The sequence below is a fragment of the Danio aesculapii genome, chromosome 9, assembly GCF_903798145.1.
Source record: "Danio aesculapii chromosome 9, fDanAes4.1, whole genome shotgun sequence".
Lineage (NCBI taxonomy): Eukaryota > Metazoa > Chordata > Actinopteri > Cypriniformes > Danionidae > Danio > Danio aesculapii.
The window spans coordinates 43,138,945-43,163,156 of record NC_079443.1 but is presented as its reverse complement, the minus strand read 5'-3'; the positions used below and the strand labels follow the sequence as shown (position 1 = coordinate 43,163,156).

Below are 24,212 nucleotides of genomic sequence, written 5' to 3'. Positions count from 1 at the left end.
TGTCCAATATGTTATATATCTACACTGATCTGTGTTTTGCGTTAGCAGGCCGCCACCCAGAGCGACCGGCAGCTACAAAGTCGCTACTAGTGTGAATGAGACACACACGTGGGAACAGTGGGCGAGGAGAAGCAGCTCATTTGCATTAAAGGCACAGGCAACAAAAACAGCTACAATGTCCAAACAGCTCAAATTCCCCAGATTTAAAAAGGTATAATAAATAATCCGATTGGTGTTTTGAGCTTAAAACTCATTATGGAGACACAAAAGACTTAAATCTTGATGAAGGGGTCAAATAGATGCCCTTTGCATAAAATTGTAATTAACAGGAAAAAACAACTGGTCAGAATTTTAGTATTTTATGGGATTGAAAATCCACCATATATTTCTTTAACTCATCTAAAGTTCAAACACTGGAATTGTGTTGTCTAAAATGTATATAAATGCCAGAAAATATGGCTTTTTTATGCTGTAAATGACTTTTCTTTTTGAACTAATGCCATCAGTGGATTGCAGAATAAACTAAAATATTTATTCAAACACATAAATATAATTGAAAAGTTCAGATGCAAAAGCCTCCAAGTGCCGCCAGAAATTTCCTAGTAAAATGTGTTTTGCTTAGGCTTCTGTGTGAAGGTTTTACATTTATGGCATTGACTAGCTTCTTTTGATTGCCTTTTTCAAGAGTTCACACTTAGCTGATAATCAATAAAGCGTATTTGGTATGCTGTTCCGGGAGAGAGCCCTGAGCTCATAATATCCTCGAGCCCGGGGCTCCCTCCCATTAGAAGGGCGAGAGGGGAGTTCGAGCTCAGGTAGGTCTCGAGAACTCCCTTGCTTGTCACAGTGTGAGAAGTGTAAACTAAAGTTGTTTTAGGTGATAATTTGTTTAACCGATTGGCTATGGTTTGTTTTTGGACGGTGGGAGGAAACCGGGGGACCCGGGCGAAACCCACGCAAACACAGGGAGAACATGTAAACTCCGCACAGAAACACCAACCAGCCCAATAAGAGGTTAGACCAGCGGTGTTCTTGCTGTGAGGCAATCAGTGTCGCCCTATTGGAAAAGGGGGAGGAAGTAGGGGTGGAAGGGGGGGAAGCTTCAAGACAAAGAAAACTGGAGTGAAAAACTCTGGTTATTTATAATGCTTCCGTAATCATCTAATGGGTCAGATTCAGAGCTAATGAGGAGCCAGACGTGTTGATCATAAGCACGTGATCCTCTCGAAATTAGTTTATAAATAAACCACACAAAGTGAAATAACTGAACATAGACATGAAAAAAAAATCATTTCATAAGAAAATGTCAGATTCACTTAGAGGCTTTTGTATATAAACTTGTGGAAACCCAGATAAATTGGATATTAATATATTATGAAAACATTTAAAAACTGTAATCTATGGACTTAAATTTGTATATATGAAGTTTTCCTGATATGTTTACCTACATGCATATCATTTCTACATTTATTTCCGAAAAAAATGGCCACAACTGGACTTCAATTAACAATCCGAGTGATGAACATGGAGTCCACTCAAATTAAACTATTAAAGGGGTGGTCCACATCGATATCATATTTTAAACTTTAGTCGATGTAATGTAGATGTGTGAATATAAACAACATCTCTGAGTGTAAGACGCGAAGTTCAATGCAAAGGGAGACATTGGCTTTTACAGAGTTAGCTAAGCAAAGCCTACAGAGAACGAAGTTTGGGGACTACAAAAAAATACATCCGAGCTAGTGAGATCACAAACGCTTCAGGTTGTGCGAATTCACTATGCGCATACACCCTGCGCAGCGAAGGGACACGGACAGAGGCACTGTAATGTTATAGCAGAGAAAGCTAAAATGCCGTCCAAACACTGCTATTTCCACAGAGCTTGTTTTGTTTCTGCATTTGGACTTCCAAAGGACATGACATGACATGAGAGAAGTGCTTACAATTTGATTTTAATTATGTTCCAGAGAATTATAAAAAAAGTTATTGCTTTAGCATTTGACAAAGGACAGCTTCCAGAATCTTTCCCAGTTCAGTGCAGAATACGGCTAAAAACTCCTCCAACCATAATAGACGAAGCTGTGGATTGTGAGCCACAACATGTAAGTGTTTTTATGTGTTAAAATTGATCTATTACATGCATAGAGTCTAGTGTTAACAGTATGTCGTAGCGAGGACGTAAACAAGGATGTAAACAACGGGAAATGCTGTTAGGCACTGTTAACAACTTAGCTACAAATTCATATTTATCAGTCAAACCGCTGTAAACACCCACAATCTTCACCAGTGCTGCAGTGTCTCTCTATGCGGCCGCTTTCCCTGCGTTCAACATTTCACATAACAAAAATCGCAAAAGATATGTGAACGTTTCATATTACTTACACATGCTTATTCCAAATATATATGAAAGAGAGCAAGCATTAGGTTCAGCTGTGTCCTCCGTGTCATTTTCTGTCTGATTTAGGCACAAACTGATACGGCTAACAGCTACTCCGACTGACAGAATTTATTAGTGCTTGTAGGGGCGTTACACTTTTCCTAATGATGTGGAGCCGATCCGCGAATCAGCACATTATGATAGCTGACCAATCAGAGCCTCTTGAGAGTGGTCCTTTCGGAAGAACTAAGAAATATGATGATCGTTTTCATGTTAGCTGAGTAGCTGTACATAACCAAAGTAAGACATATGAAAAAATATCATGATTTTTTACAAATGAAGCATGAGCACACATTGTTTTGCATATTATAAACAAAACCAAGCCTAAAAGAATACCCTCTGGACCACCCTTTAAATATAAGAGTATTGATGCTCCTGACACTTGAGTTACACGATCCTGAAACTAATTTAAATGACCAATAGGTGGACAATTTTAAAAACATGCAGCAGCATTATTGCTAAACTTGCAAAATATTGCCAGCAGAATTATCTGAAACACTGTGAATATTTCATGTATCACCAAACTGCCCTGAGGGCAAATATAAGGACAGAGAATTAAGATTTTCAGATTTACATACAGCACAGTGCTGAGAGGAAACTCATGCCTCCTTCCTCAATCTGTGCATCCCCAGAACACAGCGTCTTTACTGCTGACTTAGCTGCGCAGATGCTTTGGAAGAGCGAACGGCATCGGCTCAGGAAAGTGTGTCAGGCAAGCATATTTGTTATGGAGAGGGCAAGCCAAGAGCCATCCTGAACAGGGTATATAAAAAAAATTATATATATAGTTATAAAAAAGGACCCAAGGTGAACCGGCAGTCAAAACACAGCCGATGTTTACAGGTTTAAGATGGTAAGAGTCCATTTCAGAGGCTAAAAACGACTTTTCAAGCAGCAGGTCACACCTTTCCCCTCACACCCCGTCCCGCTGGGTTCAATCTGGCCATCGCTGCGGTCACAACACTGGATCGCAGGCCTTGCCAGAGAGCAGGTGGGAGGGCATCAACAGACACCGAACATGAGACAGAGCTTTTACTAAAAGCTCCAGAGGCTGGAGATTTTATTAGAATGCATTTACACGGAAGCGCTCTGTTCCTCAGGACGCCGCCGATGGCTCCCCGTCCGATAAGCGGGGCGAGGCCACAGAGAAAATGCTGCATCATTCATGGTTGGGTGTCTCCTCGCGTCACGCCATGTGACCCGCTGACACACTCCATTCTTGCTGGGGGTTGGTGCGAAAGCAGGCAGGAGCTTGGTGGGAGAACCTGACCAAAGCCTCGTGCCATAGTGACACTCAGCGGATTATGTCTAAATAAAGCCTCGGCACTGCATGAATCACTCTGCTACTGATCCCACTGCTCAATGAGAAAGGAAGAGAGAGAGAGAGAGAGAAATAGAAAGAGGGAGGGAGTAAGAAAGCACATGTTAAAAAAAGGGAAAGAAGCGAGGGAGCGGGAATGTGAAGTGGAGAAGGCGTTCATCACTGGAGTGCCATGGCTTAGCCTAAGAGGCTTGAATAATCAGTGGTTAAGCTGTCAGCCCTGCTCTTGCACCTACCGTGCGCTACAAACTCCTGTGCGCTTTTAATCAAACAAAAACGCTGAGATCCAGCCTTGCTGCCAACACAGCACTAGAAGACAGGCCTCAAAGTCTCTTTAAGACTTATCCTGACATATTATGTTTCTTGTGATGCACTGGCACCATACGGTAGACGTCTTTTCAAGTCTCTGATGTAAAGTCCACGTAGAGTCTCAAGTCTTTGAGGTGAAGTGCAAGCTGAATCGTGAAACTCTTTACTACTGATTGCTTGAAGGGCAGATAATTTAGCATTTATTTCATACTCGTGATGCCTCTGATTTGTAGTCCAAGTCAAGTCTCAAATCTATGTTGTACCTAGGCATTGGACGATAACATTTTTCAAGGTATACCTCAATCTGGAAAAGGGCAACAGTATCTCCAGCAGAAAAGATACCAAATATGTCATTTTAAATTGTAAAGAGATCTGTGTTTTAGAAACAAATGAATACAGCAGAAGTCAATGATTTATTTGAATTATTTAGCCTGACATGTTTACTGCTCCAAAATATTTTAAATATTCCTCAAAATAAAATATACTGTGTTCAAAGGGGGGAAACAGATTTTTTTTTATCCAGATATTTAAAAAATATATATTTTTGAGCAGTAATCACAATACCATGATATTTTTTACCAAGGTTATCATACTGTCAGAATCACATACAGGGCCATGCCTAGTAGTAACTGTTTTCTATATACTGTAATGCAATGTAGGTCAGTTTATCTAGTATATAACATACATTAATTCATTATGTTGTTTAATTCAAATTCAAAGCATCCATTAGTCTGTCATACTGAGCAGAGCAAAGACAGTTGAAGCTCCGCCACAAGATGACAACAGAGACAGCATAATAAGCCCTTAGAGGAGAAAAGCTTGTAATTTCTAACTACAGCTGATCAAATCATTATCAAACTGGTAAGTGACATTTTAAGTCGATATCTTTTGTATGTTGCAGTGCTGTATTTATACTATAGTACTTATAGTGTATTGAGTGTGAGATGGGACTCATATCAGGAAAGTATGTATTTTCTCTTTTGTATGACCCCGAGTTGGTTGGCCAACTGTTTGTTTCTAATCATCTTCGTTACTGCAGACTAGTTCAGTAAAAAGAAAGAAAGAAAAAATGCCCGCATGTGTTTAGCGTTTTTCCTTATCGCAAACACAACAGTAATCTGGTATAGTGATTGCATTGCTTTGTTTTTTTCGGGGTTAATTATTGTGATCTCCTGATTGCACCAGAGAAATACTGGAAAATGTCTCTAGACTGATGGCATTTCATGCCGTTCAGCCTTATAATCTCAAAATGTGAGTAAAATCACCTGTTTTGTCATCATTTTAGACATTACGCTAGAGAATCTTTCAAATACTAGCTCTAAAGTGACATTTGTAAATTAGTAACTTAATTAGTAACTGTAATAAGTAAGTTTCTGCTGTTCTGACATCAGCTGCAGATGTAAATGAAAGAACTGTTGTATAAACGCAATTTCACACTCGTAGCAGTGCGATGTGGCTTTATATCGTCACTGGTGGAACACTAAGGCACACGCCTCCCACTTGTGCCAATATACAGACATATCGCGCCACTGCTACTCCTATATATATTAATTGTACTCCTGAATAATAATAATAATTTTATATATATATATATATATATATATATATATATATATATATATATATATATATATATATATATATATATATATATATATATATATAAAATAATTATAATTATAATTATTATTCATTATTATAAAACAACTTAATATAAATATTTACTGAATTTCTTTCACTGTCCTATCATTTTTGTTGTTGTTTGTGTTGTTAAAAGTTGTATTTCTTTATAAACATATTGTTAAAAAGTTATTTTAAGTCATAAAATATAAATAATATTTGAATTCTGACTTGCAGACCTTTCCTGATCCAGCCACCCTCTTTCTTCCCATCTGCACTTCCTGTCCAGCTACTTTCCTATCGTAATACAAAGCCAAAAACACCAAATGTAAATATAAATAAAAAAAAAATTGAAATTTAAAAAAATACAAATGCAAGGCAGGTTAATAAGGAAATCCTCCCAATGTTAATCCATACAGATTTGAAATTCTAAGACTCACAGATATTTGAACTCACACAGCTGTCCTAACCTAATTTCTACTTGATTATTAAAATACATAGCTAAAAGTATTAATCACTCCTCTTTGTCATATCAGTATGACCAATTTTTTTTTTATTTTGTGTTTGAAATCCAATTCAAGTCTAAAGTTGGAGTCCAAAATCAATTAACTGGCAAATAAAGCAATTCTTATGTCCAAATCTCAAACAGGAGCCTTCCGCTGCCGTATGGAAACACAGAGAACAGCACAAGGTAACTATGTGCATTCAATAAATAGCTTGGAGTCCATGACTGATTAAATTGGATCACTGACAGATTAACAACAGGATGACCTGACTTAATCAAACAGCCAGCTGCATCCGAAGCTTACACGACCCACGTATCTTCGCATTTAGCCAGGCCTGCAATGTTTCCCTAACCTTTTCCAGAACATCTCCACTACATCACTGAAAACAATAAAAATAGCTGCGCCACCCAGTCAAGCATTAAGAAGGGCGGCAGCAGGGGGTCCAGGGCCGGTTCGACTCACTCCCTCCCAACCCCCTCCTCCAGCTTCCTGGGTCCTGATTGATCTCACGGCCCATCGGCGGGTTAAATTACACTGCAGAGTGGCTTTGCGGAGAGACAAAGGGCCCAGGATTTCACAAGCCATAATTCTTTCCAGGCCTTAACTTTGAAAAGGTGCAGCGTTCAATTTCAGCCCTCGGCAACACTTTGCATTCGCCTTATGAGTTATGATACAACCATGACGTTTTTAACGTACTCCACCACCATGCGTAGGAGACCAGTGTACCAATCAAGCCAGATGAGGGAAGAAAACAAACTGTCAGCGCAGGGCATCAGTAATAGTGAAATTTAATACAGTAAATAAACATAGCCCATCTTCTGGCTGAAGCTGAAGACGAGCTGGCTTCGTTCCACATCCTACTTGCAGAAAGTGTTGAAGGAAAGTCGGCTATGAAATGATTTACATGTACATTCATGCTTGGATCTCAGTCCGATGTGACATCCAGGCTCCCATAGTTTCCTGGCACATAGGGAATGGAGAGGAAGCCCAGGGAATGGTAGAGGCCTTTTGATACAGCAACTCTGCCGAACCAGCAACTCGGAAGCCAGGACAGCATGAGATCCGGAGAAAAAAAAAAACACACACACACAAAAAAAAAACAGCCAAAGCACAAAAAGACCAGCTGCTTCGAGATCATGGGCGTCAGCGGAAAAAAAAAGTCTTGTTAGAGAGAATATAATTGAACTTGTCTGGCAAGTAATAGCTTTCCCTAAAACTTCATGCATCTGTTTTCGCACTGATGAAAATATACAGTGAGGTAAATATCCAACTGAAACTAATCTAAAGTGGTTTAGGGGAAATAAGTCTTCATCGATGACATTTCCAATTTACTCTAGATTAAGCATCCGCCCATATTTGTAATCATCCTATATGTGACAAGCGTGGCTTCGAGATGTAAGTCTAAAAGCAAACAGCTAAAAAAAGGCACCGTGCGAAAATGCAAATCTGGATTGCCTGACAGGAACATTTCAAAACACTCAAGCTGTCAGTGCTACAAACTTACACATTGAAGAAAAATATCACATCTGAAAGTCACAGTTCTTTACAAGTCAAGCATTAAGGCACGTCTCGGTTCTCAGGAGGAACCGCTATTTGTGCAGTCATTTAGAAACAATATCAAATCAGCAACATGAAACCGCTGAGTTGCTTTAGAGTAAACATGAGAGCAGCTAAAAGTCACTGCGCAACGTCATTGAATGCCCTTCTAAAATGCTAAAAGTTACAACAGCCTGTAATAAAAAAGGGGGAGGTCAAAGGAAATTCTTCATTAGCATAAGATGTGCTGTTTGCATCAGGATTTTTGATTAAATCACCTTTACAGGAACTGGCTTGATATAAAATTCTATAGGGCTAGATAGATCACTGTTCATTTAAAGAAATAAAGGCAAAATCTTTTTAGCCTGTTTCTACTAGGGCTATGGTATCGATACTATAGAGCAGGGGTGGGAAAACTCGGTCCTGGAGGGCCGGTGTCCTGCATAGTTTAGCTTCAACTCTAATTAAACACACCTGAACATGCTAATCAGTGTCTTCAAGATCACTAATTATCTATAAGCAGGTGTGTTTGATCAGAGTTGGAGCTAAACTGTGCAGGACACCGGCCCTCCAGGACCGAGTTTGCCCACCCCTGCTATAGAGTCAACCTAGGGCCATATACAGTTGAAATCAGAATCATTAAACCCCCTTTGATTATTTTTTTCTTTTTTAAATATTTCCCAAATAATGTTTGACAAGAGCAAGACAATTTTTACAGTATGTCTGATAATTTTTTTCTTCTGGAGAAAGTCTTATTTGTTTTATTTCAGCTAGAATAAAAGCAGTTTTTAATTTTTTAAATGCCATTTTAAGGTCAAAATTATTAGCCCCTTTAAGCTACAGAACAAACCATCACTATACAATAACTTGCCTAATTACCCTAACCTGCCTAGTTAACATAGTTAAGCCTTTAAATATCACTTAATATGTATAGAAGTGTCTTAAAAAAATATCTAGTCAAATATTATTTACTGTCATTATGACAAAGATAAGATAAATCAGTTATTAGATGAGAGTTATTAAAACTTTTATGTTTAGAAATGTGTTGAAAAAAAATCTTCTCAGAAAGAGAAATTGGAGAAAAAAATAATCAGGGGGGCTAATAATTCAGGGGGTTTAAAAATTCTGACTTCAACTGTATACTTAAAAAAAATAAATAAATAAGTGCAAATCTCCAAAAATAAAAATTAATTAAAAAAAAAAAAAAAAAAAAGTAAGAAATAAAAATTTTGCTAACTAAAATAAAGAATTCAAACGGAAAATTAAGTTGAGAAATATTTTTTTTTATTTCCAAACAATACAAGAACTGCAAATAAAAATCAAGCAGTGCAAAAAAAAAAAAAAAAAAACTAAAATATTTACAATTTATATGTTTGCAAAACATTGTTATAGCATTGCCTTTACAAAACCTGTGCAGTCAATTGCAATGCTCATTTAGATCTGTTTTTTAGTCAACCGGGAGTTTGCGATGCTGTTTTCACTGGATGGGTGGAGTCAAAGGAACTTGGGTGTTTATGGCAGGCCAGGAAATACTGGGCTGTAAGACCAGGTAATGACGTTGCTTAAATGGAGGCAGGTCCGGGCCTGTAAACACCAAAGTTCCATTGACTCGACCCCGTTGTCAAATTAGGGCCACAGAGTGAAACGCGAATAATTAAATGGCAAATATTTTCGTTTTTTTTTTTTAGTTTTTTGCACTGCTTGATTTTTATTTGCAGGTCTTTTTTTGTGTGCAAGCTTCTCAAAACTTAATTTTCCCTTTGAGTTCTTTATTTTTGTTGGCAAAATTAATTATTATTTCTCAATTTTTTGTTATTTTCGATTTGCGAATTTTGCAATTTATTTATAAATTTGCATTTATTTCTTTTTTTTTGCTCAATAATTTCTTTTTTGTTTGCAAAACTCTTTTATTTTGCAACTATATATGGCCCTAGATTGACTCCATACTATGCGATTCGGGGAAAATATCTAATTGTGATTTTTTTAACAAATATTTGTGATCTTGATTTGATTTCTGATTTAATTTTGTAGTCAAGCTTCAGCTCAATACTTCAGCTCAATGTATCATAGCTTCTTACTGCTAAAATGCAGTGTTAGTTAAAAAGGGAACTGAAAAGATATTAAATCAAAACTTGATTTTAAATATTCAGAAATTAAACACTCATTTTTCTTTAGAGCAAACAGTAGTGAGTTATGGCGTTAGTTATCTCCTGGTGACTATGATGTTTTTTATATGGTATAATACAGTAGCTGCAAACAACTCTGAAATTGTACTTTGCTGTTGCTCGCTACTAGATTACTTTCAGTTGACTTTTAAAACAAGACACTCCTCATTTAGCCACCTGTGGTGCTTTTTTAGGTGCTGTTTGTTGTATTTCCTCATGCTGTGGCAACAATTCTGCAACAGCTCTTACAAATGACCTGTTTTTGCTCGATGTCTGTGACTTTGAAACCAAAATATTCCAATATTACCAACATGCTGTTTTTCTTTGTTATGAATTCATCTATTAATGCTTCTGAAGCAGCAGACGCCATCATCCCACTTGTCCGCACTTTCCCGTTTGTTTGTTTTATTGTGGACGTTCCACATAATTCGGTTGCGCATTTCTGATTGGGCAGAGCGAAAGTGTGCACACTCAGTTGGCTATTAAGACTGTCACACACAGACGGCAGTCATGCATTTACTCTGGGTGGAGGAAATTATATAATACATAAATATTTCATTTAGCCGCCTCTAGTCGCAACATTTCAAATCACGATTGCGATTTGATTTCAATTAATCACACATCCCTAGTTTCCACTTGTTATTAACATGCATGTGATCCTATCACAAGTGGTCGGTGGAGACCATTACCACCTTGTATTAATGCGTCTCTTGAGACCACTTGTGAGAACCCAAGTCACATGGGTTTGAAATGAGAGAAATCAAATAAAAAGCATGTGGAGGGTAACGGAATATACTGATTGTGATCCATGTGTTTTGGTACAACTCAAAGTATGGACACCTTTGTTTGGTGTGCTTTGTCAAAGCACATCTTCTCAAAGCGACCATGTTAAAAGAGAAGATGTCCTTTGTATCAGTCTTTAAAAAAATAACCATTACACTACGAAAGCCATTCAATAACATGCATTTCTACCCATCTCTGGAAGTGGCTAAAAGCTTCTCCAGCTTTTAATGTCATCCAATTTTGATCAGCTTAACAAGTGCATCTTAATACCAGATGCAATACCTAGAATCTGCCAGGTTCCAATAACACGTCTGTAGTTGAAGATCTGCTTATTGTTTGAATAATCACTCCTTTATACCACATTTGGAAACAGGCCAGCAAGGCGGCAAAGGAATAATGGTGTTAATTAAGACACCTGTTCTTCACTCACCTAATCATTGCTTCCAATAACTCCAGATATTTCTACTCTACATTTCAAAACTGCTTATTAAAGGTATAATGTGCTTTTCAAAAGAGTAAACCCTGGGAATATAAACCGCTAATCAAACGGACTGGAAATGTCTGATTATTGGCCAACCAGTCAAGTGCTGGAAACAAGTTCAAGATCTGTCAAACCATGGACTGGTATTGATGTTTGCAGCACTTCAATCTCATGCAGCACCCATTCACATCAAAGCACTAAACTGGATGAAGACCTAAGCAGTTTTCGCCTGCTGTGCTCTGTAGATTACAACCTGAAACATACTCTTTGCAAGTATATTTATAGGTTAATGTTTCCAGCTACTTGATTTCATGCATCATTGCATCCTGGAACAGTCCAAAATTCTACGGTCAGTTTTGTACTTCAGGTCAACGACTGCTATCATGGAAAAATATATACAGTTAAAGACAGAATTATTAAACCCCCTGAATTATTAGCCCCCGTGTTTATTTTTTTCCCCAATTTCTGTTTAACGGAGAGAAGATTTTCTCAACACATTTCTAAACAATAGTTTTAATAACTCATTTCTAATAACTGATTTATTTTATCTTGGCCACGATGACAGTAAATAATATTTTACTAGATATTTTTCAAGATACTAGTATTCATTTTAAAGTGACAAGGTTAATTAGGTTAAGTGGGTAGGTTAGGATAATTAGGCAAGTTATTGTATAGGGATGGTTTCTTCTGTAGGCTATCGAAAAAATATATAGCTTAAAGGAGCTAATTATTTGAATCTTAAAATGTTTATAAAAAATTATTTTAGCCGAAAAAAAATTAAAAATAAAACTTTCTCTAGAAGAAGAAATATGATCAGACATACTGTGAAAATTGCTCCTTGCTCTGTTAAACATAATTTATTAAATATTTAAAAAAAGAAAAAAATTCAAAGGGGGGCTAATAAATTCAACTTAGCTAAGAGTTCAACTGTATATATTTTATTTTTTTATAAAATTATTTATTTTGTTTCTCTATAAAATGCTTAAAATATGATTTCACTTTAGTTTAGGTCACCCTACATTTTTATATACATTTCGTTTTTAAATATACCTGATATCTTGAAGAATGCTGATAACCAAACTGTTTTGGTTGACACTGAATCTCTCTTTTTTTTAATAATTTTTGTTTGTTTGTTTGTTTGGTGGTGGTGGGGGGGTTCTCTGTTTTTTGCCCTTTGTAATTATTACACTTGTAATTTCTCAGTATAAATGTTCATTCATTCATTCATTCAATTTCCTTCGGCTTAAGTCTCATTTATACTTCTGCGTTGAGTGATCAGCATGACCCACGGCGCATGCCTTGCGTATAGTCGTGCATTTATACTTCTGCGTGCTGTATGTGTTGCTCTGCAATAGCACTTCCAAACTGGTAGCTTGCAGGAGGTTTTTATGTTCCTGTGTCGAGTTTCTTCACTGGTGTTTTGTTTTTTCTGAACGCTACCTTAAACGTAAAGTAGCTAAATCTCGCTCATTCCGAGGTGGGAACAGGCAGACGTGCAACAACTTTAGTCATAAGGTAAACATGAAACAAAAGTTTCCACCTGGGGTCCGTTCTTTGTACGTGGATTACTCAATTAGCTGGATTTGGTTATTGACACTTTGACATGATCCAAGATGGTTTCGTTCTTCAAAACTGATCCGAGTTTTATATAAACAGGATTAGATCAGGTCAATTCAAGCAAAGGTAATACAGTATGTACCGAATGCTGATATTTTCTCACAGTAGTAGTTGCAGACAGCTTTACTGATATCAAATCGCTTAAACATACTAAATTAATTAAAACAGCCAGTTTTTCCTTATGCTGATTAAGAAACTTGAATAGGCCTAGGCTATGACAATAAACAAAATGTAACTGTAAAACTAAATAAATTGCTAAATACGCTTGATACATGAAACTGTAAAGCCTGCAGCCTACAACAAAAGTGGAAAGTTATTGCGTAAAATATTTAATAAACAGTTTGCTATGAATTTTATGTCATTTTACTCAGAAGGATAATTCAATATTAATCAGATGATGTCATTACGCTGCTGTGCCGTCAGCCAATGGTTGCACTGCTAATCATGACTTCAAGGATCGTTAGAACTGTCCTGCACAACACACGCAGCGATCTCAGATCAATTCATCCAGACATTTTAATCTGACTCACGAACTTGTTTGAAGAACCAAAATAGCCAGAGATCAGTTATCAAGATTAAAAGATCCAGGATCTGTCAAATCATCTTAGATCAGTTAAGCGACGTATGAAAAACGGACCCCTGGAGCTCCTTCACAGGACTCCCCACTTGTAAACACTCGCTCCAACGGGTTCACGCGGCTCTCGATCCCGCCCAGACTCGTCAGTGCTACCAAGCCGACCAATCACAAAGCTTGCATTACACGTTGTTGCGACGTATAGTTACATTTTTTGAGAGGTGCGCGTCAGCATTGCTGTCAGCCACAGCAAGGGCTATGCGACCGCACAAAGGCTGCATACCCGTGTGCTAGGCTTGGGCGGTAATATGGTATACAGCGGGATCTAAAAATAGAAACGATGTCAGTTTCAATATCGTTATACTGTCATAAAAACAATGCACTTATAGGAGACAAGTCTTAAATATTAAATATTACTTATTTACTTTTTTATTTATTTCATTATTGTCATCACGGGACAGTGTGGAGGAGAAAGAGAGAGGTGAAGTAAGATGGCGAGTTGCACACCAAGTGATCTGGTCTCGAAAAAGAACACAACCTCTACAGTTTGGCAGTATTTCGGGTTTCGAACGAGAAGGGAGATAAGGTAAATACGAACTAGAGGTCAACTCCCGCTGTGCCGCGGGAGCTGACCAGATTTCTTGCGGTGCGGGAATAAATTTCCAAATAAAGCACGGGAGCGGTCGGTAACTGGTGTAATTTTAACGGGAGCAGGCGGTCTAACAATATCGCTCCTGAGCAAGCAAGCACGTGCGCATCCGCGTGGATGCTGTTTATGTGTGTGTGTGTGTGAATGAGAGAGAGCGTGATGCTGTGTGTTGCTTGTTTCATGCTGTCTATGTGCGTGTGTGTGTGTGTGTGTGTGTGTGTGTGTGTGTGTGTGTGTGTGTGTGTGTGTGAATGAGAGAGAACGTCTCGCGCAGATCTCTAATACGAACAAGACAAACAGGTGACTGTGAATCTAAGGTCGCATATACAGTATTCAGATTCTGAATGGTTTAGGCACAAGCCAACAGTTTGGTGACGCTGTCTGAGCCTTACATCATCATTTTTTTATTATGCACAGCAATATACCGTATACCCAGGTAAAATAGGGAGGAGGGTTGACGGTATCAAAATTTGGATACTGCCCAAGCCTACCGTGTGCTTGACGCAGAAGTATAAAACAGTCGTTAGTCCCGTATTTATCAGAGGTCACCACAGCGGAATGAACTGCCAACTATTCCAGCAAATGTTTTACACAGCGAATCAGTATAAATGTAATTTTTCAAATAAATCATATAAAAATGTTTGTGTAAAGAGTCAGTTACAGATGTAAAACAATATGAAGTTACATAAATGTTGACAGAATATGCATTTTTGGCTAAATTATCCCATGAATTGCCCAAAAAGAAAATTTGTTTGTATTAACGTTTGTTACTGCCAATGATTCTCAAATACACATGATAAAAGATTCAATCTTGTGCAACTAATTTTAACACACAATGTTTTGAAATGCTTTCTTAAACAGTTCTATTGGGAGATAAACAGATCATCCCGCCTCAAAATGACGTCATAAAACTAATTTTGAAAACATTTCTCAGAGAAATCAAACTCAGACAGGCTTACTAGAGGAAAAAAGTATTTCAATATTAATAATTGTTCCCTTTTTTAAAAACTGTGAAAGTACTTACAACAGTTACAAACATAAACACAGTGACCTTAGTCACAATCTAGTAGCTACACAAATACACAGGTAATCCTAAACGCAAAACCATCTGTAGGTTTTCCATCAAACACCCTGGCATTAAACAAGTCTGACACACAGAAAATAAACTGCTTCAGGGGTCAAGGACAACACAGGGAAAGCGTGTGAAGCTAAAGTACACACTCGGTTTGTGGTGCGGAGCATCGGTTTTCTAGCGTATCCCTAGCCGGTGGGCATTACACCGCTTCAGATGAAGTCTCAGATAGAGGAAGTGGTAAGCACTCTGCGTGAACTGAGTTTGGGCTCCAAAACAGTGACCTCACATATTCTAATCCCTCATCTCCCCTCGCACGCTTCCCTCAGAGAGGAACTGCCAGAGGGGAAAACTTGAAAGCTAAACAGAGTGAGGGAGGGTGTGTGTGAGAATCAGCGCGAGTGAGAAACAGACACAAAATGACATGCAAAGAGAAAAGAGTGTAGACAAGCGGAGATTAAAAAGCACAACAAAGTCACATTTAGGTGCTGGCTTACCTGAACACACTTCTCTAGACGGGACGGTGAAGTGAGGATAGTCAAAGGGGCTATGGGAGGAGGGTCCGGGCGGGTTGATCCAGCCGCTGATGGGTGGTCCGGGAGGGAGGAAGGAAGGATGGAGTGACAGGGAGCAGGGAGACGGGGAGGCCAGAGGGGGGATATGAAGCACTAGTCCTCTGTCTTTCCCTCTTTATCCCTCTGGCACAGAGGCATAGAGGCAGACACCAGTACCTGCAGCCACTCAAATAACAGGAGAGAAAAGAGTGCTCGCATCCACACACACACACACGCTCCAGCACAGGGAGGAAAGAGAGAACGCCCCTCCCACTCCCTCGCAGGACCCAATCGCACACAGTCTTCCCCAGCAGCGAATAGGAGCGCAGGCAGCCGGTGCCGTGCCCCAGCCAATAAGTGCAATTGCTCATATCCAGTTGGAATAATTAGTCCGAGAGCAGTGCGGAGCGCCTTGCCTTCTGAAGGACAGACAAACGGGCGCACTTACCCAATAAGTGTGATTTAAGACCGCAACCGACATTAGAGTAATTAGATTGTGCCGCACTTAACCTAGCACAATAACGCTGCATGCTCCACTGCAGAACTGGCAGAGGCGCAGGCTACACCAGAAGGGCTTGGGAAAGGTGCAGTGATGTTAAGTAGGCAGAAATGATGCTTATGGAGGAGGAAGAGCAATAGGAACTTTCAAAAGCAGTGATCATTGTGCATTTTCATCTCACTATAGCACTTTTGTGCTTGGTGCTGTGTTTACAATCAGGATTTCAAATGTAAACAATTCACAAGAATCAAAAAACTCAAGTTTTTAATGTGAATTTCTAGACTTGGTTCAGTTATATATCATCATTTACTCTAAAATATGTACGTTTTTGATCTGATCAAACTGTGATTACATATTATAACTATTTGAACTGTGTTTGTGATTAAAGAAACACAGGCTTAGTTATCGGAAGAGACTTATTTCAAGGACGTTAAAATAGTTTATTAAAAAAATCTGATTTTGGTGTCTAAAATGGCTGATTCTTTTGTAAAATTTAAGGCATTTCTTTTATAATTTTGCTGTGAAAGTATACATAAAATCTTAAATAAAATCATAAAAATCTTAATAAAATCATAAATTCTTTATAAATGTTTTGACTTTGAGAATATAAACAGAAACTAGAAGTTACCCTCTATAAGCTTGCTGTATCATATTTTTAATTAAAGCAATTGTTTGAAAAGTCATCCATGTTGTTTGATGACTATTTGAACATATTGATGGAAATGGTGCAGAGCATGTTCGCACTTCTGTGTGTGTGCATGCAGCTTGTGTGTCTTTGTTTTTATGTGAGAGAGAGAGAAAGAGCTACGCTTATGACGACAGATGAATATATACACAATATGTAGAAATTTATCGTAAAAATGTGCAGATGGAGCTCTGTGCAGTGGGAATTTGAACAGTGTCCTGGCAGCCCAAAACAGGCTGGAAATCAGCTGAATTGTGAAAAAAATAAATAAATAAAATTGTTTCCACAAGATTTTTGCATTAAATGCAGCGATCGTGAAATCCTGGCGGCTCTGGCATTGGCAAAAAATTTTTATCAAACCTAATTTCAAGAGTTCACACTTAGCTACTGGTTTGGCATGCTGTCCCTGGAGAGAACCCTGAGCTCAGAGATACAGGAGTCCAGGGCTCCCGCCTGGTCGTATAGCATAGAAGGGGGTCCAAGATCAGGTAGATCTCGAGAGCGCCCCCTGGTAAAGGAGAAAAGGGGGAGATGGGGTGGATAGGGGATTCTTCAAAAATGAAGATAATGGAAGTAAAACAAACCGGGCTATTTATTAAAGGCTTGGATTCACCTGATTGGTTTATTGATGATTATGTTGCGGGACCAGCCACAATCATAGCACGTGCTCCTCTCGAAATTAGTTTATAAAAATTCACAAAAAAGTAATACGAATCCCATTGTTTTTCCATATTCCTTCAGCCTAATATAATATAATATAATATAATATAATATAATATAATATAATATAATATAATATAATATAATATAATATAATATAATATAATATAATATAATATATGCATAAAAGTCTAGAGGCTGTAAAAAGTTTACAGTAAAAAATGACTGTAATTTCAACAATAATTTTTTTTTTTTTAATGCTACAGTAAAAATCTGTAACCTGGTAAAATGTATGTTTCCTGCATGACATTTTTTATTCTTTTTTTTTTTTGACATTACTGTGGTACCTTTAGTCTTTTTTCTAAACAGTTTTTCTAATGTAATGTTGATAAACAATATTTAATGTTTTTTTTATTTTAATGAATGAATAATACTGAAATGCAGTATACACACCTTCAAATTTTGAATACTTACCATATTTTTTAACGGTAAAGTTCTGGCATATACAGCTGCCATTTTTTCACCATAAACTTTACGAACTCTTTTTTTCTTTTTTTTTTACAGTGTACCTCAGTGCTTCCCACACATAGACTTTACTTGAGCAGGCCGCCCAGGTATATTAACGGCCGGCCAAGTATATTTGGTGACATTTTACTATTTAGTTATACTTTTTTGTTTCTGCCAATATAACCAAACATCAACGATCGTTTAAGTGGAAAATCTTCTCTCGCATACCCGTTTTGTTCTGTGTGCAGGTGAACTGTCAACACTCCCACAGGTAATCATGTGCTCTGCAGTCTCACAGAGACGCATCTTTATGGGACTTAAAAAAAAAAGTTCACCAGGCGGGGTTTCTAAATATCCTAAAATGCCCAGAATTTGGCTTTTGGTTTTGCTTTCTAAAGTTGTTGTTAATCATATGCACTTTTGCATTACCTTTTTATGTAAGCCTACATTCGCTTGGCATTGCAGCTGACAGACCGCGCACAGCCGCGCGAGAGATAAGCATGAAATACTTCATTCTTGAATCTAAACGACTCATAAAAAAGGACGAAATGACTGGTCTAAACTAGCTGCAATATTTATGTACACCATTAGTAATGGTTAATCAGTGCATTTGCCTTATTTAAATTGTCTATAATCTACTAATTTTAATCTTGTAATTATTACAATTTTTAGAGATATTGTGTGTTTTTATTCATTTTTCTCTCATTTGCTGTATATTTTATAAATTTTATGATGTCAATATATTACATATTTTATACATATAAAACACTTTGGCTTGAAACAAAGAGAGAAGCAGATTTTGGGTGCACATGGCTCCTGAATAGTATAAAAATAAGAGAAGTGGTGGATTTCTTTTTTTATTCCATACAGTACCTGTGGGAAGCACTGTACCTGTTAATCAAAAGGTTGATTTTCTAACTTTGTTCACACTTTTTCTGCATAAAATCTAAAATCACAGTACTGGTATGGAGCTCATTTCATAAAGACCTTTTTTTGTGTGTGTGTTCCAAATCGATATCCTGGCTCAGGACAAAGCTTTGAGAAATGATCAATGGCAAACTGTTAGATTCAGGAAAAGCACATCGGTTGGCACTATCCCCTTTCCAGCAGGAGATGTAATAATGACCTATTAGGGAATGGACCTCTATATACTTTCAGCACATCAGGACAACGCTCAAAGCAGCAAAACTTCTCTTAGCACTCGATTCTGCTGACGTCCGAGAGATAAGGCATTATTTCTGGGTCAGGGCTCCGAAGCCATTCTCGGTTTCTCAGAAGAGTGCGCACTTCTGCTCAGTGAATCTCAGGCAGAAATCAATGCATCCATCGATACCGTGCATCATAACATGACCTGATACAGTATGCATGGCATGAGCAGGCACAAACTCATGACCATTTCCACTCCGAAAACAGATATAACATACGTCAACGCTTCAGTATTTACAAGTGAAGCAGCTTAAGTTGACAGCGACGGTGAAGTGTGCTATAGACAGTGGCACGCAGGGCTTTCTCCAAGAGGACTGGGTGGGAGAGGAGCGCCCATAAAAAATGCATGAGCAACAGGAGGAGATGTCACATCGGATATGTTTCCAGCTGCAGAGATACTGGTGTGTGGAAGTCGTGAGAGTGAAAGGTACAAGTGAACTTCGGTCTTAGAGGAGTGAAGTAGAGGGGGAAAAAAGCACTTAACTTCCTGCGCTAAACCTGCCAAAGCCATTGGCGGACCGTGCCAGCAATAACAAAGATTTAGACATAAATCCATTGATGCGCAAGAGATTTATTGGCTCATGTACAGCTTGATGTGCAAATATCACTTCGGAAAAAAACTAGCATTTATTCAGCCTGTATATACACAGTACTGTACAGGCTGTCATTACACTTACTGCCCTGGTGTTTTATATTTAGTCTGAGACACAGATTTGTTTCATTAGAATCGCATTTGCAACAATAGGGTTTTGAGAGCCTGGCATACCGTTGCCTTGGTCTGCAATTTCAGAAAGATATCTCATCAAATATTCATTAATTCGGGGGTACAATCATGCTTTAAATGTCATGCTTAGCAGGGGAGATGGGCTCCGCTTAGGCAAGAGGATTCAGAACATGTGACACTTATAAGTGGATGTCATTATACTGGGGTTTGATGTCTTTAAACAGTGACTGACAGTAAAAACAAACACATGCGGGCACCAAGCATACATTTGTTTTGTTGATTGTGATAAATAAAAGTATTTGGTTATTGGCCTGTGTCATTTTATTTTTTCACGAAACGTACAGTAACATAAACGACTTAACCCTTTCACACGTACCATCACACCGGTGTGATCAGCCTTGGCTGGTCCCTGAAGCGTACAATCACAACAGTGTGATTAGAACGTTCGGAGTGTACGTCATCAACTGCTAAAATTCAAATCTGACAACATGCACCAAGGCACAAAAAGAGGTCTGCAGCGCTTGTCATAAATCACAATTTATCTATGCTCTTAAACAAATAACATTTACTTTAGGTTTCAGACATTCAAGTACAAATGACTACAAGCAAAACAGACCATTTAAGCTTTGTAAAATACACATGGATGTCGATGGAGAAGGCAATAATAATTAATTTTCAATATAACTGGACAATGTGCTTTGTCACGTAAGATACACACTGTTTTTATGGTCAAAATTATTAGCCTCTTTAAGCTAAATATTTTTCCGATAGTCTACAGAACAAACAATCGTGATACAATAACTTGCCTAATTACTCTAACCTGCCTAGTTAACCTACTTAGCCTAGTTAAGCTTTTAAATGTCACTTTATGCTGAATTCTAGTGTCTTGAAAAATATCTAGTAAACTATTGTGTGTCATCATAGCAAAAATAAAAGAAATCAGTTATTAGAGATGAGTCATTAAAACTATTATGTTTAGAAATGTGTTGAAAAACATATTCTCTCCAGTAAACAGAAATTGGGGAAAAAACAAACAGGGGGTTAATAAAACAGGGGGGGGGGGAATAATTCTGACTTCAACTGTGTATATGCACAACATTTTTATAGCATTGGGCGGAGTCAAGGGAACTTTGGCATTTACGGAAGACCCGGACCTACTGGGCTGTAGAACCACCATGGTGATACTGTGTCTCCAGGTGATGACGTCGCTTAAAATGGAAGCAGGTCTGGGTCTGTAAACGCCCAAGTTCCCTTTACTCCGCCCAATGCTTGTAAAATCCCCCAAATTTCCTTGTCAAATCAGGGCCACAAAGTGCAACGTGAATAATTAAATTGCAAATAATCTAGTTTTTTCGTAGTGCTTGATTTTTTATTTGCAGGTCTTTTTTTGTTCGCAAATTTTTCAAAACTTAATTTTCCCTTTGAGTTCTTCACTTTTGTTCGTAAAATGTATTTTTATTTCTCAAAAATAAAATTTCGCTTTGCAATTTTTGGAGATTTGCAATTTTTTTGTTTGCAAAACTTTTATTTTGCAACTATATATGGCCCTAGATTGACTCCATACTTTTATAATTATATATCTCAGTTACTAACTCAGTTACTATTTGTGCAAAGTAACTAGTAACAATAATTATTAATTTAAAAGGAACGTGCCCAACACTGGTTATTAGTTAGATTAAAACTGTTAATCCATAGTTTTTATGCTACGGTTAACCACAAACGAGGTATTTGAATATTATAATGTCACGAGTCTCATAATGATGTAATTAATTATATAATTTTTTAAAATTACGTATGGTAAATAGTCTTAGTTAATCCACACTGATGTACGAGTGAGACACGAGATTTACTTAGTCCCCAGCGCATTTGATTTAATAACCATGAAAATCTATACATCGCAATGACAATGATACCATTGTTAGTGCAGCCAATAAGCAATTTTTTTTGCTCGTTATTGTTTTAAAGAATCAGGGCTATAATATTTTGACTTGCCTGGTATGGACTTGAACCAGTGACATTCTTGCTGTAAGGCAACAGTGTTATCCACAAAACTAAAACTTTGAATGAATCAAATAAAATATTAAATCTAAAAACGTAATTTAATTTTAAATGTGTATTTTAGGCTTTTTAATTTTAACACAGCAAGCTTACATTTTCGTTTAGTTATAATTTTAGTATATAATTTGAATAATTATGGTGTTGTTAAATTAAAACTGTTAATACAGTTTTTATGCTACAGTTATCAACAAATTTAATTATTTGATTCCTATAATGGCGTGAGTCTCATAATGATAATGAAAAAACATTATGTACGGTAAATAGTCTTAGTTAATCCACTGATGTACGAGTGAGACACGAGGTTTACTTACCCAGCTCGTTTGGTTTAATAACCATGCAAATCTATACATAGCAATGACAATGATTTCATTGTTAGTGCAGTCAATAAGCTAATATTTTGCACGTTATTGTTTTGAAGAATAAGGGCTATCGTGTTTCCACAGCCATTCATGTGACATCTCATTTAACCCGCAGCTCGTTGACAGTTCTGGCAGCTTCACATGCAAAGGCGAGCACGCAAGATAGTAAATGAAGCAGCAACATAAACCACCTCCATAAAACCAACAGCGTTCAGCGGCAGAGCATCTTCAATTCAGTGACTCACAAAGACAGCATAAACACAGCACGTCTAACAGACATGGCTTTGCCTCCGCTACCAATGTAATTAAAGCCAACATCTTGTCCCGCTCTCGTATCATTACCGTCTGTGGACCATTTGGATGTGCTTTGTTATTACTTACTTGCTGCTAAATATAGATTTCCTGTGCCAGCGCTAGAGATTGCAGTCAGCTGCAGATTGTTCCTCGTGTTTGGAGTCACACAGACTTGCGTGAATACTAGATCACTCCACAGGGGTGCAACAAGCTCTTTTAGATCTGTCACCGATGTTTTGGGGGGGGGTTGGGTCAGTGTAAAATCTTGATCAAAATGAATAAAATGTGAATATTTCCTTTTTATTGGCTAGAGTGGCACAATATATCTTTCCAGCATTGATATCGCACTTTACACATCCGTAATAGTCACACCGTAGCATCTGCAATGTCCAATCGTGATTACAGTAGATTACGTTCAATAGTTTTTCATTGCAAAGTTTATCCATAATGCAATGAATGTTTAGAATTTGCATGTTTTTAGACCTGTGATTATTATTATTATTGTTGTTCTTATTCTTCTTCTTCTTATTATTATTATTATTATTATTATTAAGGATTAAATATTGCACAAACCAGAAAAGCAGTTTATTTAATTTGCACCTTTGCATTTATTGACGCTTGTCATTTAGTTATGTGTTGTGCAGAATAATCCTCATCAACTTAAAATTATGAATCATTTCTAACAAAAACAAGTTTACTGGTGAAATTTTATTTAAAAAAAAAAATAAATAAATAAATAAATAAATAATTCGCAAAATATATTGCAGAAAAATACATTTAAAAATAAATAAAATTGCAATATTACAATATTAAAGATTATCCAATATCATGCAGCCCTATTGTTTTTTTGTCATTAAATTTTTATTGATTTTACATGTCAGCATCTTTAAAATTTTCTTTCTAATTAAACCAAGATCCACTCCTCAACCCCCATGCCCACCCAGAAAACACCCACCCCACCACCCAGCGGTGCCAAAGTCCATGCCATTCCACATATAGTATTGCAATCAAGACAAATAACTAACAGAAATATATACATACATATAAACACAAGATCTTAAACAAAACAATAATAAATGAAAGAGTATATGTACATTGAAGTATCAGAGAGTATGTGTGAGCCAAATGCAGGAATGCAATAAAGCAATGCAATTAAATACCAGCATATTGCTTTACTCGTATTCCTAACCCAAATAATAACAACGACAAACATTCAGTATTAATCCACACAGTGGCAAAAGTTGAACTATTTTGAAAATTGGCTGTGCCGCATGTGAGGAAGAGCTGATGGAAATCAAATTTAAATCTGTAAAGGAAAAGCCAAATCTTCATCTATCAGTGATCGTCATCTTTGTGTCATGATCAGTCCCCTGATCCCCCACGCTCAACTAGCGTCTGAAGGGAAAGGCACATTCACGTTTTACAGGATCCAGCACTACATATTTGGTGATGAACCGTATCAAGCGTCAACAAGTTTAAGCTAAAGATCTGAAACCAACACGATTCATTTATTCGACTATTTCGTTAAAGAATCAATAGTTTTAAACACGGTGCACTTTCAGATTTAAACCTCAGCTGGATGTTTTCATTCACTTA

At 37.4% G+C, this 24,212-nt stretch overlaps 1 protein-coding gene across 12 annotated transcripts in view; it reads right to left on the bottom strand.

The window, feature by feature from the left end:
- Nucleotides 1-15,873, bottom strand: part of pcbp3 (poly(rC) binding protein 3) — a 129,979-nt gene extending 114,106 nt beyond the window's left edge. For all 12 annotated transcript variants that reach the window (XM_056465793.1, XM_056465794.1, XM_056465795.1 and 9 more), the window contains exon 1: nt 15,568-15,873. The gene's annotated coding sequence lies outside the window, so the exon portion shown is untranslated. The remainder of the gene's footprint in view (nt 1-15,567) is intronic.
- Between the last annotated feature and the right edge of the window lie 8,339 nt (nt 15,874-24,212).